Below are 12,757 nucleotides of genomic sequence, written 5' to 3' on the forward strand. Positions count from 1 at the left end.
CCTGAGAAGTAAACTTGACAGTTAGCTCTCATTTTCAGATCACAGGATCTATATTGCAAAGTTGCCTCTTTCAGAGCAGAATACCTGACTCCTGTCTCAGCAGAGACACCAAAGTGTTTTTAGGCACAGCAGCCAAAAGGCCTTTCATCCAGCGTACCACTGCCACAGGAGCACTGGTACAGGCGAGAGGGCCAGCACGAGGAAGAGCTAATGCCTCCCTGGTTCCCTGTATAAGTGGGGCAAAATCCAGCATAAATGTAACTCCACAGCATGCTACCTCTCCTTGCCCCCGTTTGAACAAGCAGGCTGACTTTGCCCCTCATATGGGAAACAAAAAGTGCGCTGTGAAAATACAAAACTGAAATCGATGTTTTCCAAACAATAAGACCTCAAACTATGATAAAAGAAAAGAACCAGCAGATGTTCTTGTGGCACAGCTTAAAGGCAGATGAAGAAAACAGATGACTGTTAAAAATTAAAATGAACTCAAAGCTACATCGTGTGTAATATGATACAATCTGGGCTACATTTGCCTAAGGAAAAACAGTAAGGAGAAAACCTTTCCTTCAGATACAATACTAGTATCAGAGTAGATATAACGCCCTGGTTTTCAGACCTGTAATACCCCTCAAATTTTGTCAAGTCCCAGAAAAACTTGGAATGAGTATTTATCTTGTCTGAGTCACGTAGTTCAGCTTGTAGTTTAGCTTGCATTAGCAGCCAAGTGTTTGTGCTTACTAAAATGTGACTTCTAATTCATTTTGATGACTGGGCCTGTTTGTATTGCACTGGTCTAGTTAGGATCATCAACATAATTGTACACATATGCTGATTAAAAAAGTGACAGCTTGTTTTAAAGTGGAACATCTCTGACCCATTAATTGCTAACATAATTGTGGAGGCTCCTTTCAAATCAGTTTGCGTGATTACTCCAGCAATGAACTTGGCATCTTATTTCTTATTGTAGCCCTTAACTGTGATTAATTTTTGCTATATCAGGGTCACATTATCTAAAGGATAGACTGAAATTACCAAAGCTTTTCTTGAGAAATGCCAGAGCACTGAAGAAAAGACAAGCCTTTTTATACACGTAGTCACCCTTTTTATTTCAACTATGTCCACACAGGAAGGAGAATGACCCAGCTTACTCTGAATGAAACTTAAGCATAGCATATGTTCCTTGTGAATAATTAGCTATAATCTTGCAGCATAGACTGTGGATATCAAGGTAAGCAGCTAGGTGTTTTCTTGAACCTTTCTTGAACAGAACACAGTTATAATCAGTCTCTTTCTTTCCTGGCTTTTATTTGGAAAGAAAAAAAAATGCACCTGAAGCACAGCACAGGCAAGGGGGGGGGGCAGGGGGGGAACTCCTCTTTTTTTTCCAGTTCCTAAGGATAAGCAATGGCCTAACTACTGTAATGTCTAGTGTTGTAAACAGCAAGCTGACCTGCACATTCAGCCAGCACTGCTGCAAGGGAGAAGGTGCTCTCAAAGCAACAAGAACCAAGCTCATCCCAGACCAGAAGGCTCCAGCAGGAAGGTCTGCTGAGCTATGGGAAAAAGAGATATCATTATTTCCCAGGAATTTACAAAATGGCAGAAATTTTGTTACTTGAGTGACACCACCAGGCTGCAGCACCTCTGAGGTGCCCACTGGAAAGGTCCTGCTCCTCACTCTCTGATGCAGGGCAAGGGGGATAGGGTGAAAGATCATATTTAAAAGTGGAAGTATTAAATCTACCTTCTTCTTTTTCCCCAGCCTATGGCCTTAAAGATTCACCATACTCCTCACTACAGCAAATGTGGGAAGAGTGCTAAGTTATGCTCTTCCAAAACACAAAAATGCAGGCTCAGCAATGCAAGATCAGATGGTGAACCTGAAAATAAGGGCAAATAAATTGGCAGAGGGCTGATCCTGCAAGGACGGGTGGTCTGGCAGGCTTGCGTGGAGGCTTGCCTGTCAGCACCCAGGATGGAGCCAAGCCTGTTGCTGAGATCATGGTAAGTAGCCAGTTGGGTAGAGGAAGCAGCCTGAGTCCTGGGCAGTTTTGGTGACTTTCAAAAATAGCTCAATGGTCTGTGGCCCCGGACTGCAAGTGGTTTGCTTTCCAATGGCTCTAGCCCTCTCACATGCAGCAAAGCAGCCTCTGAGATGCTGTGCTACAGCTGCTCGAGCAAAAATCACTACTCTTGTCTGTATCCTATAAAACCATTCTTGTCCTTAGGCAACAGAAAGACTGGAACTTTCTTTTTATCAGTGCTACTGAATTTTGTGCATCATAACAGAAAGGTTTAATTCTCCCTGTAATTAACAACGAGAGTGTCAAGCTATACACACTTCTGTTCAACAAATGTGGCAAAGGTTTCTAAGCTAATGAGTCCAAAATGATACAGCATCATGCTGTTGAAATTTCTTCCCTGAGAAGTATCAAAAATTCTTTTCAAAGGGCCATTGTCATAGAAATTTGCCAGCATTTTAGAGAGTCTCTCAGATGCCTAACCTTTAGGGAGATATTTTCAGCTCCAGTGACAAACAGTTGACCTCTTAATTCATGAACCATGACATTGCTGCGTTGTTTGGAACAAGAAGACCATGTAGCTGTGACCTAAAGTGAGTTTTAACCAGCATATACTTCCACTAAAGTGATAGAAAGGCATGCTTCAGGGAATGGGGGAAGTTACCATAGATCCAATCCACTGACAACAGCCACTTACTGAATACAAGGAAGCCTATATTACCCTACTGCTAGCTTCTAATCAGAAGATAAGTTACGGTTATTTACTTCAGATTTCATTTAGAATTTTAGTTTTGGTTGAATAAGCAGCTGGGATGAATTCTGATTAAGCATAGCTGCTCTGGCTTTCAATTCCCTTCTAATGAGTAATGAACATGTGGAGACATGCCAGTATATCAAAATGCTTTCCAGATTGAGCATAACAGATGAAGTTAGAAATTCTGGATGCTGGTTTCGGCTTGAGAACTTCAGTGCAACTTCTTGGGAAGCACTGTATGCCTCAGCTTTCCTGTCAAATGAAAACACTACTCAACTATCTTCCAGTCACGTTAAATGACATGATCCATTGATGTTCAAATCATATCAAGGCCATTTGCAGTATGATTGCTTTTAAGGAATCTTTTTCTTTTAAGTTAAGTTCAGGCCTACACTTATAAAGCACTGAGGTGCTCAACTGGAACATATCATATTATAGAAAAACGTCAAAGCTATTTATTTCACATACCGTGGAAAATGATTTATTTATTTATGTTTGCTAATATTTCTCTTTAAAACAGTGTAGGCTTTTGGCAAAGAACTGAGGAAAGAAAGGGAGCCAAGATGCTCTTTTTGCCTACTATTACTGCAAATTAAAGAAAGGTGTTTTTATAAAGCTGGCAATCTAAATGAAGCATTCTTTGGGTAAAACCATAATTTCTACAAAATCTGGCTCATGCCGATAAAGCGTTCCTCCCACAGACTGTCTATGATTGTGTCACTAAGATCTGAGACTATTACATGAATGGCATATTTGGTGTTTATAATTTATCCCGTATATTTCCTTCACTGCACAACCTAAGCTGTCACTGTTCTTGAGAGCAGAGCTCCCTTCTGGTCTCCTCCTCCTCCTCCTCCTCCTCCTCCTCCTCCTCCTCATTTCCTCGGCCACACGGAGGGGCCAAGCAAAAGACAAGCCCCCCTCATGCCTGGGTGGGACCAGAGCAGATGGAGATGGGAGCAGAGCAGAACTGCTGTGTTGGAGACACGCGGGTCCTGCTCGCAGGACGCCGTTGCCGCAGCGGCTGCTGCCCCACAGTGCCCGAATCGAGTGCCCCTCGCGCTCGTGCAGACCTGCAGGACAAAATCCCTGTGCTGGGCTCTGGCCTAAGAGATATGTTACAGTTCTGTTTTGACACAAATTACTGTGAGGCTGTTATGGGTAAACGTGACAAATTGACAACCACTCGGGCCGGGTTGCATAAATTCCAATTTAATAGAATAATTGAGCAAGTCACAAGTAAGCAAAACAGCGCTGGGCGGCCGGGGAGTCTCCTGCTCCACCAACGGCGCGCGCAGTCCCCCGCTCACAGTCCCTTTATATGCCTGTAACTTCTGTGGTTGCGCCGGCTGTTGCTGGGGGGGGTCGGGATGAAAGCTGGGGTCTTCCTCTGCGTTGTACGTGGTGCCTTTCAGGTCACGCGCATACATTTCACAATACAATATCGTTCTGCTGACTCAGTACAATCATTGTGGTGATAGCCGGTACTTAGCGCCTAGTTTCATGATAAAATCACTTCACGAGTTGATGTAACAAATTATTACCTATCACAATCCCCCCTTTTTGTTTTGGTCCTTTTTAATTTGTTCATCAAATCGAACAACAGCCTCCTGTGCCAGGAGGAGCATAGGGTTATGCTTACTCTCATCTTCATTCAGTTGTTCATATTGACTTCTTATCAACAGTAGGTGGGCAGCTTCGAGTCTGCTTTTAGCTAAGTTAATTATTCTATTTACTATACATGGTCCAAAGGTCAACACAAGTACTAATAAAGCCAATGGACCCGCGATTGTAGACAATAGGGTTGTTAGCCAGGGAGAATGACTGAACCATGATTCATACCACCCTTGCTGGGCTTCTCTTTCCTTTTTACGTCTTTCAAGGCCTTCTCTCAGTTTCGCCATAGTATCCCTGACAACTCCTGTATGATCTGCATAAAAGCAACATTCTTCTCCTAGGGCTGCACACAATCCTCCCTGTTGTAAAAATAAAAGGTCCATCCCTCTTCTGTTCTGTAACACCACTTCTGATAGTGATGTTAACGACTTTTCTAAGGCGGTGATGGATTTTTCTATTCGTTCTAAGTCCTCGTCCACAGCTGCCCGTAGGGTGCTAAGGCTCTGCTGTTGCATCACTAAGGAGGAAATTCCGGTTCCCGCTCCCACTGCCCCGAGGCCCAGTAAGGTGGCTATAGTAATCGCGGTGATTGGTTCCCTCTTTACTCGGACCGGATGAGGGGTGTCCCAATGATCGTACATCACTTTTTCCGGATGGTACAAGATCCTGGGGACTACTTCTACTTGTATACAATATTCTCGGGACTCATTAAGCACCCTTAAGGAGACACAAGGAGTCAGGCCGGTTTTTGAGCATATCCATCTAGTTCCTTTGGTGGGAATAGCCCATCCATTTTTAGGGATGTGGTTTTGCAATGATATAGATCCACACAGCTTTTTCTTTGATTTTGGCACTTTGCCAATACACATTCCTATTCCTGTAACTTGCTCCATAGTCAATCCCTTCTTCTTATCTTCCCATTCACACTGTGAAGCTGGATCATTGCTTAAGGTATATGTCATATTTACTCCTATTGCTTCATAAAAAGGGGGTCTTATGTCGTAGCATAACCAGCAATGGGTAGTTATACTAGGGGTTGTAGCATTTAATACTTTGTAGGTTGCTTGCACAACCTTCCACAGAGGATTGTCTATCCTTTCTGTGGCTTTACTTTCTGAGATTACAACAGTATCTTTCGAGGTGGGGTGATTCATAGGAATACTTGTCGAATTCATGATCGCACCCGTTGGTTGGATTCTTGATTCTACTCCCTTAACAACTAAATTCGGCCCTATTGCTTGAGGAGTAGGTCGCACACTTTCTTTCTTTATGAAAATTAATCCACCCCTATCGGTCCTGGTCTCCCAGTACCGGACTCCCCAGGTCTTTCCCAAGAACCATCCCGGATCTTCCGGATGGGTGATATTTATCATTAAATATTTACAAGTTCCCAGGGGGGTATAGTGGGGACTTCCCCGATACCCCAGCTGGAAATCCTCTTTAGGGGGGATACACCCAGAAGGCCCCCATTTTACTGATAAAAACTTATCTGATCCTGCTCCTGGAGTCCAATCAGAGGCTATAGTTTCACATCCCCAATAAGCACAATAATAAGAGTTTACAGTATCCTTGCCCAGGATTAGAACTAGGACAAAAGTAAAACCCCATATGATCTAGACATGGTTCAATAGGCACCAACTCACATAAAGTAGCTGTGAATGTAGGACTCCCGGGTACACTTCGTACTTGGATCACTGTTTGATCCTCCCACCTTATTAATGACCACTTAAGGGGTTGGTGTATATTATGTTCCCCCTTTGATTCGTCTTCCTAATAAGCCTAGCACAATCATCTTCCAGAGGAGTAGTGGACCCATGGCTGGGCTAACGGATATTTTACGAACCCTTAATGCCTTGGAGGGGCGATCCGTGATGCCAAGTGTCTCTGGGACTTTAAAGAGTCTGGGCCTTACAATTTTGGGTATCCCTGCTTAGGAGGTGGCTTGTCGGCCTCGATCCCCACAGTTTCTATACGTCTCTGTCTCCTCTGCCTACTCTTTTGCTCAGAGCAGCAGGGTGTACCGTCTTCTCGACAGCAGCCGTATTCTTCAGGGGAACCTCCTGTATGAGCTTTTGGGATTTTTAAAGGCTTCCCAGTTCTCCAGAGTGACACTCAACATATGGCACGGTCCACCTACAATTGGTGTTTTCAATTTTGGCCTTATGTGATCGGGGTGGTTGGCGTAGGTACAACCTTTCTCTGGTTGTACCCCTTTAGCAAAAGCTTCCCACCATTCCACCGATCTTTTCTTGAGATCCCTTTTTAATGTCAAATGGGTCAATTTGCCATAACAAAGGCGACAACTGCCGCTAGGGAGGTACCCGTGCTACCAATGAGTCCACTACTTCTCTTTACAAATCCTATATTTATAACACACAAAGGGATAACAAATACAATGTGAGGTTTTACAAAATGTGGTCTTACTTATCGAGGTTTCTAGGTTTCTTCTTAAAGGTTACTTTTAAATTGTCCGGGTTTCCAAAGGCTTCCCACGATGATTCTGAGATCGGCCCTTTAATTCTGCTGGCATGTGTCCATCCTCGCTCTGCGGTGCGAATAGCAGTGTCTGTGGTAAGCAAGACAAGGAAAGGTCCCTCCCAGTGGGGAGTCAAGGACCAGTCTTTCCAGGTTTTAATTAAAACCTTGTCTCCAGGGTTAACTCGGTGAATGGCTACATCTAATGGAGGTCTCTGTACTATTAGTCCTTTCTTTATCAATTCTTGTCTTCTCTTCATAAGCTCTGTAATATATTTCTGTAATAATCTCTCTTCTGCTTTAGGATGTTCTTTTGGTATTTCTAAATCATATGGCATCCCATATAACATTTCAAAAGGGGAGACTCCTGTGTCAGTTCTGGGCTGAGTTCGTATATTCAACAAGGCTAAGGGTAAACACTTGATCCAATTCATCTGGGTTTCCATCATTAGCTTCGTTAACTGTTTTTTTATTTCCCCATTCATCCTTTCTACCTTTCCCGAACTTTGAGGATGCCAAGGAGTGTGATGCTCCCACTTGATCCCTAAAGGATCTAATGTTTCTTTAATGACTTTGGATGTGGCCCCCTGTCTGAGTCTATGACCGATACATTCCCATACCGGGGTATGATGTTTTCTAGCAATATCTTGGCTACCAATTTCGCAGTAGCTCGGGCTACGGGAAAGGCTTCTATAAAGTAAGTTAAATGATCTACTATAACTAATAGGTATTTATACCTGCCCACTTTCGGGAGTTCTGTAAAGTCAACCTGTATTTTCTCAAATGGCCTCTTGGCTATTGATCGTCCCCCTGGGACTTTTTCTCTGAGGTGCTGCTTGTTAACCTTCTGACAGGTCAAACATTCTCCCACTAGTCTTTTTGCTATGTCATATATTCCAATGCACATATACTTGGTTCCAAACTGGTCTACTAATGCTTGCACTCCCCAACGAGTCTGTCCGTGGAATTCTTTCATGATTCTCCAAGCCACACCTTTGGATACAATTTCTCTATCATTGGGCAACACCCATTTACCTTCTTTTTCTAGGGCTCCTATCTGTCGTAATTTATCTGTTTCCTGTTTAGTAAAACTCATCCTGGTATCTAGCTTATCTTGGCCCTCTTTTCCTTCAGACAATAGGTGTAAAGCTGCCTTTCTTGCCTCTTCATCTGCTAGATTATTTCCCCTTATGTGGTAAGATGTGCCCTTTTGATGGCCCCTAACGTGTACTACCGCGATTCTCCGAGGTCCCCTCAGAGCTTCTAAAGTTTTTCTAATTAATTTTTCGTGCACTAAATTCTTCCCTTGCGAATTAATCAGTCCTCTTTCTTCCCATATTTTCCCAAATGTATGTACTACTCCATAAGTGTATTTAGAGTCGGTGTATATAGTCCCTATTTTGCCTTTTAAAATTTCTAAGGCTCTAAAAACCGCATACAATTCACAAGCCTGGGCCGACCAAGTTTTGTCTAGGGGCCCTGATTCTATTAACTAACCATCATATCTCGGCCCAGTAAATTATATTCAGCTTCGGGAACTAATAAAAAGGATCCCACACTTAATCGAGAGTCTGATTCTATTTTCACATTTTTAATTACTGGGACCTTAAAGGGTTCTCCTTTAGCTCCTATCACTTGTAGTTTCTCTGGGGATGGTTTACACCCCCAGGGTACCGTTTGGACAGTAGATCTTTCTGCCCCAGAATCCACAAGGAATTCTACTTCTTGTCGCTGGGGACCCAATTTCAGTTTTATCAAGGGCTCGGTTCCTTTATGAGTCCCCAGCAGATAGAGCCCCTGACCCCCCTAATCTTCTTGGAACATTTGCTCATCCTGCATTCGCTTCCTGCAATTCCTCTTCAGATGCCCTTTCTTCTGGCAATAAAACACTCAACCTGCCTCAAGTCCCTCATCACGACTTCTCTGGGTTGTCCTTCTTGGTGAGGTGGCTTTCTTTTAGGTCCGTTATACGACCTAGGGGGTTGCGCCTGGATCCCTCTCTGTCCTTCTCGGACTGCTGCCACCAGAATCTTTGCCTGCCGCCGATGAGTTTCCTCTTCCCTTCGCACAGGCACTTTCTGAGCTTCCCTCAGCAATTCATCCAGTCCTCTATCTTGCCAATCATCTAACTTCTCTAACTTCCTTCTGATATCTGGAAAGGCCTTTGCTACAAACTGTGTTTTCAATAGAGCCTGTCCCACAGGGGTACTGGGGTCTACCCTGGAATAAAGTTGCAGGTTTTTCCTAAGTCTCTCAAGGCATTCTGCTGGTGTCTCATCCTTCTTTTGTTGTTCCATGAAGGCCTTATTAATATTTTGCCCCCTGGGAACAGATTCCCTGATTCCCTGAACTATTATGGTTCCTAGATCGGACATATGTGTCCGATGCTCAGCATTCTGATTGTCCCCGTCCGGCCGTTGGGTGGGCCATTTGATATCTGCTGTGGGACCTTGTTGGTGCTGTTGATCTCAAATCCGCATCCCAGCCCTACGGATCATTTCCCTTTCTTCCACTGTAAATAATATGCTTAAGATGGATTGTAATTCCTCCCATGTATAAAGGCTAGGACCCAAAAACTGATCTAGTTTTTCAGCCACCCCTAAAGGGTCTTCTAATAAATTCCCCATTTCCTTCTTAAAATCCCGTACATCCCCTGAACTCAGGGGCACGGACACAAAACCCATCCCTGGTTGCGGTCCTCCCATGGGGAGTTCTCGCAAGGGGTACAGCTGATCAGGTCGCCCACCTCCCCTCGTTTGACTCCTCGTGACCCTTCGGGTTTCTTCTGGGGAACTAGGAGGGTCTAGATCCCAGTCCGGGGTCGTTGGGGGGGGGGCTATGAGGAGGGGCTGGTGTTGGGTTTTGAGCTGGAGCTGAGGGAATATAGGGGGGAGGAGAAACGGGAAGTTCCTCCAATATTTTGCTTTTCTTCCTCGAACCCTTCTCTTTCAGGTAAATATCATGGTCCGAGTATCTGGTCTTATTCATAAACTAGCATACTCACTTTCTTCTAAACTAAAGGGCTCCTTTGAATTCACATATATATTTGGGGCCTGACATATCCAATTTTCAAAAGACCCGTATATTGGCCAATAAAGGGGGTCTCTTCTAATCTGCTTCCCACCCCATACTTGCATGCAGTAATGTACCATTTTCTCTCGACTTTTGCCTTTTCGGGAGGGCCAATCGTTCCAATACTTAATCATTAATTCTAAAGGGCTATTGACTGTAAAGCCCTCTATGGGATCAGAAGACTTGCTCTTTTTCTGTCCCATCTTCCGGAGCACACACACACACACGCTCAATCGCTCCCCTAGGTCGTGGCCCACGCCCTCGCGGACAATGGGAACCGCACTACTCTAGGGTCCGCTCTCGCTTCGTCCCTTGGGGACGTCTCACTTAGACGTGCTCCGGGGATCCCACCCCAACCGAACGGAACCACTTACCAATACTTTACTCAATCCTGAGTCTTCGTTCGGATCTTCGTGCACAAAGTTTACGGGATACTGCAGTTCTTTTGCTTACTTGTCCTGATGTAGGGTTCGGAAATACAGGTTCTGGTAGGGGAACTACCCACTCAGGGGCCATCCGAAGACGGGATGGGGCGCCTCCCCTGAGTCAGAGTCCCGAAACCAGGAAAGCCTGCATCCGAGTCACGGCACCAAATTGTTATGGGTAAACGTGACAAATTGACAACCACTCGGGCCGGGTTGCATAAATTCCAATTTAATAGAATAATTGAGCAAGTCACAAGTAAGCAAAACAGCGCTGGGCGGCCGGGGAGTCTCCTGCTCCACCAACGGCGCGCGCAGTCCCCCGCTCACAGTCCCTTTATATGCCTGTAACTTCTGTGGTTGCGCCGGCTGTTGCTGGGGGGGGGTCGGGATGAAAGCTGGGGTCTTCCTCTGCGTTGTACGTGGTGCCTTTCAGGTCACGCGCATACATTTCACAATACAATATCGTTCTGCTGACTCAGTACAATCATTGTGGTGATAGCCGGTACTTAGCGCCTAGTTTCATGATAAAATCACTTCACGAGTTGATGTAACAAATTATTACCTATCACAAGGCTGCTGCAAAACATGCAATCTAAATAACTGCAGCCGAACTGGGTCTTACCGCTGTGTGAGATGGGTAGGGTTTTGCTGAATATAAGACAACAACTGTTAATGCAGGAAGGTAAAGAGCATGTTGTTTGTGTCTTATGTCTTACCATACACAGCAATAACAAGCCTGGTGCAGCATGTAACTCATCTTTACAGTAAACCCTGCAGGGTCAAATGAGGATCCATCACTTGCTTTTGCAGAGATTTTCCTTAAGTGATATGCTATATATCCTGGCAGGATTACCATTTTTCCTAATTTGGTAGAATTAGGTTTACGTTGTTAATAATCCCTTGATACGGCAGCTACCTGGTCTCAGCAGCAACCCCAATCCCACTGCCTGGAGAGGAGAGTGTTCCCTCTCGGCAGTACCATCATGCCTCGTTTGTGGCAGGTAAAGCTCACTCATTTAGGAGCCCTCAAATTCTTTCAGTATTTGTTTATAATATTCATCTCAATAATGCAAAAGGACATCAACAGAGTGAAGTCTCAGACCGTCACTGTAACAGAACATACTGCAGAACGTGTTTCTGTAATCTCATTCGCAGCAATGTAAATTTGAAAAAACTTGGTGTGTGGTTCCCTTTGCACAGCTCTATAATGGTGTCCCTTCAGGCAAGAGGGCTGGGAGCTGTGATTGTTCATGAAGTGTAAGAGAAAGGAATAGAAAATGACACAAGCGAAAAATTCCAGCGCACTTTGAATGCATGGTCAGTAATTGACATCATTTTCTGAAATCTTCAATATTTTTAATAATTCCAACTGCACACAGGCACTATGGGCTTGTGAAAAAAAGATTTTGATATATCAATTAAAAGCAAACAAAGCATGTGTTACAGAAGATCAGTGTAGGAAATAATTATCAATTGAGCCTCATATAGTGTCAAGCAATGAGGTCTAACAACAACCCACTTCAGGTTCACATACAGCTCCAGGAAGTAAAACCATGTATTCCCCTGCAACAAGAGCTTGCATTATAGACTTTATTAATCTCACACAGCTTTTAAAGAAATTACCCTAATGTGTTAATGTCTTATATGGAGCACAGCTGTCAGGAGATCAAATGCAGTGCATCGCTGCCAGCTGCTTCACTGGAAAGTGCATGCACCATATCTGTAGTAGCACAGTTCATGAGCACAGAGACAGGCTATTCAAGTTTCTGACTGCAAAAGAGGCGCTAAACCTGAGATTAAGAATGGCATTCTGGAGAATCAAACAAACCAACAATAAAACAGTCACAAGATAGTACGAAAACATTCATTTTTAAACAGTTTCATTTTTCTCAAAATTCCGCATATCTTGGGCTATACCCTCTGCTGTTCCAGAGGTTTATTCGGTTTCCCTGAGTAATGACTGGAGATAGGTAAAGAACTTCGAAATCTTGACAGACGCTGCAGTTCCTCTGGCCCTGAATACACCTGCAGCATGTCACTCCTAAGGTTACCTCAAGTCATACAGCCATAAGGGTCACTGTACACATTGCAAATCATCAGAACACCTCTTCACAGCCATGTCTTGTCTTTTGGTGGCATGAGGCGGCCGAGGCAGTGCTGGCTGCACACCAGCAGGGAATTGCCCTCCCCACGTGCCCGCAGGCAGCTCAGGGCCAGCCACACTGCCGGGAGGGTGGTGGGACTATGCCACAACCAGCAATGCTACAGGAAAGAGATGCTCTTGGGCTGCTGCTTTTTGCACATAGCATCTTCTGCAGCAGTTATAGCCATATTTGCACGTTTAAGCTTCATCACAGAATTTTAAGTGCAGAAACTGCAATTATGAATGTTTG

This window comes from Apteryx mantelli, chromosome Z (assembly GCF_036417845.1).
Source record: "Apteryx mantelli isolate bAptMan1 chromosome Z, bAptMan1.hap1, whole genome shotgun sequence".
Lineage (NCBI taxonomy): Eukaryota > Metazoa > Chordata > Aves > Apterygiformes > Apterygidae > Apteryx > Apteryx mantelli.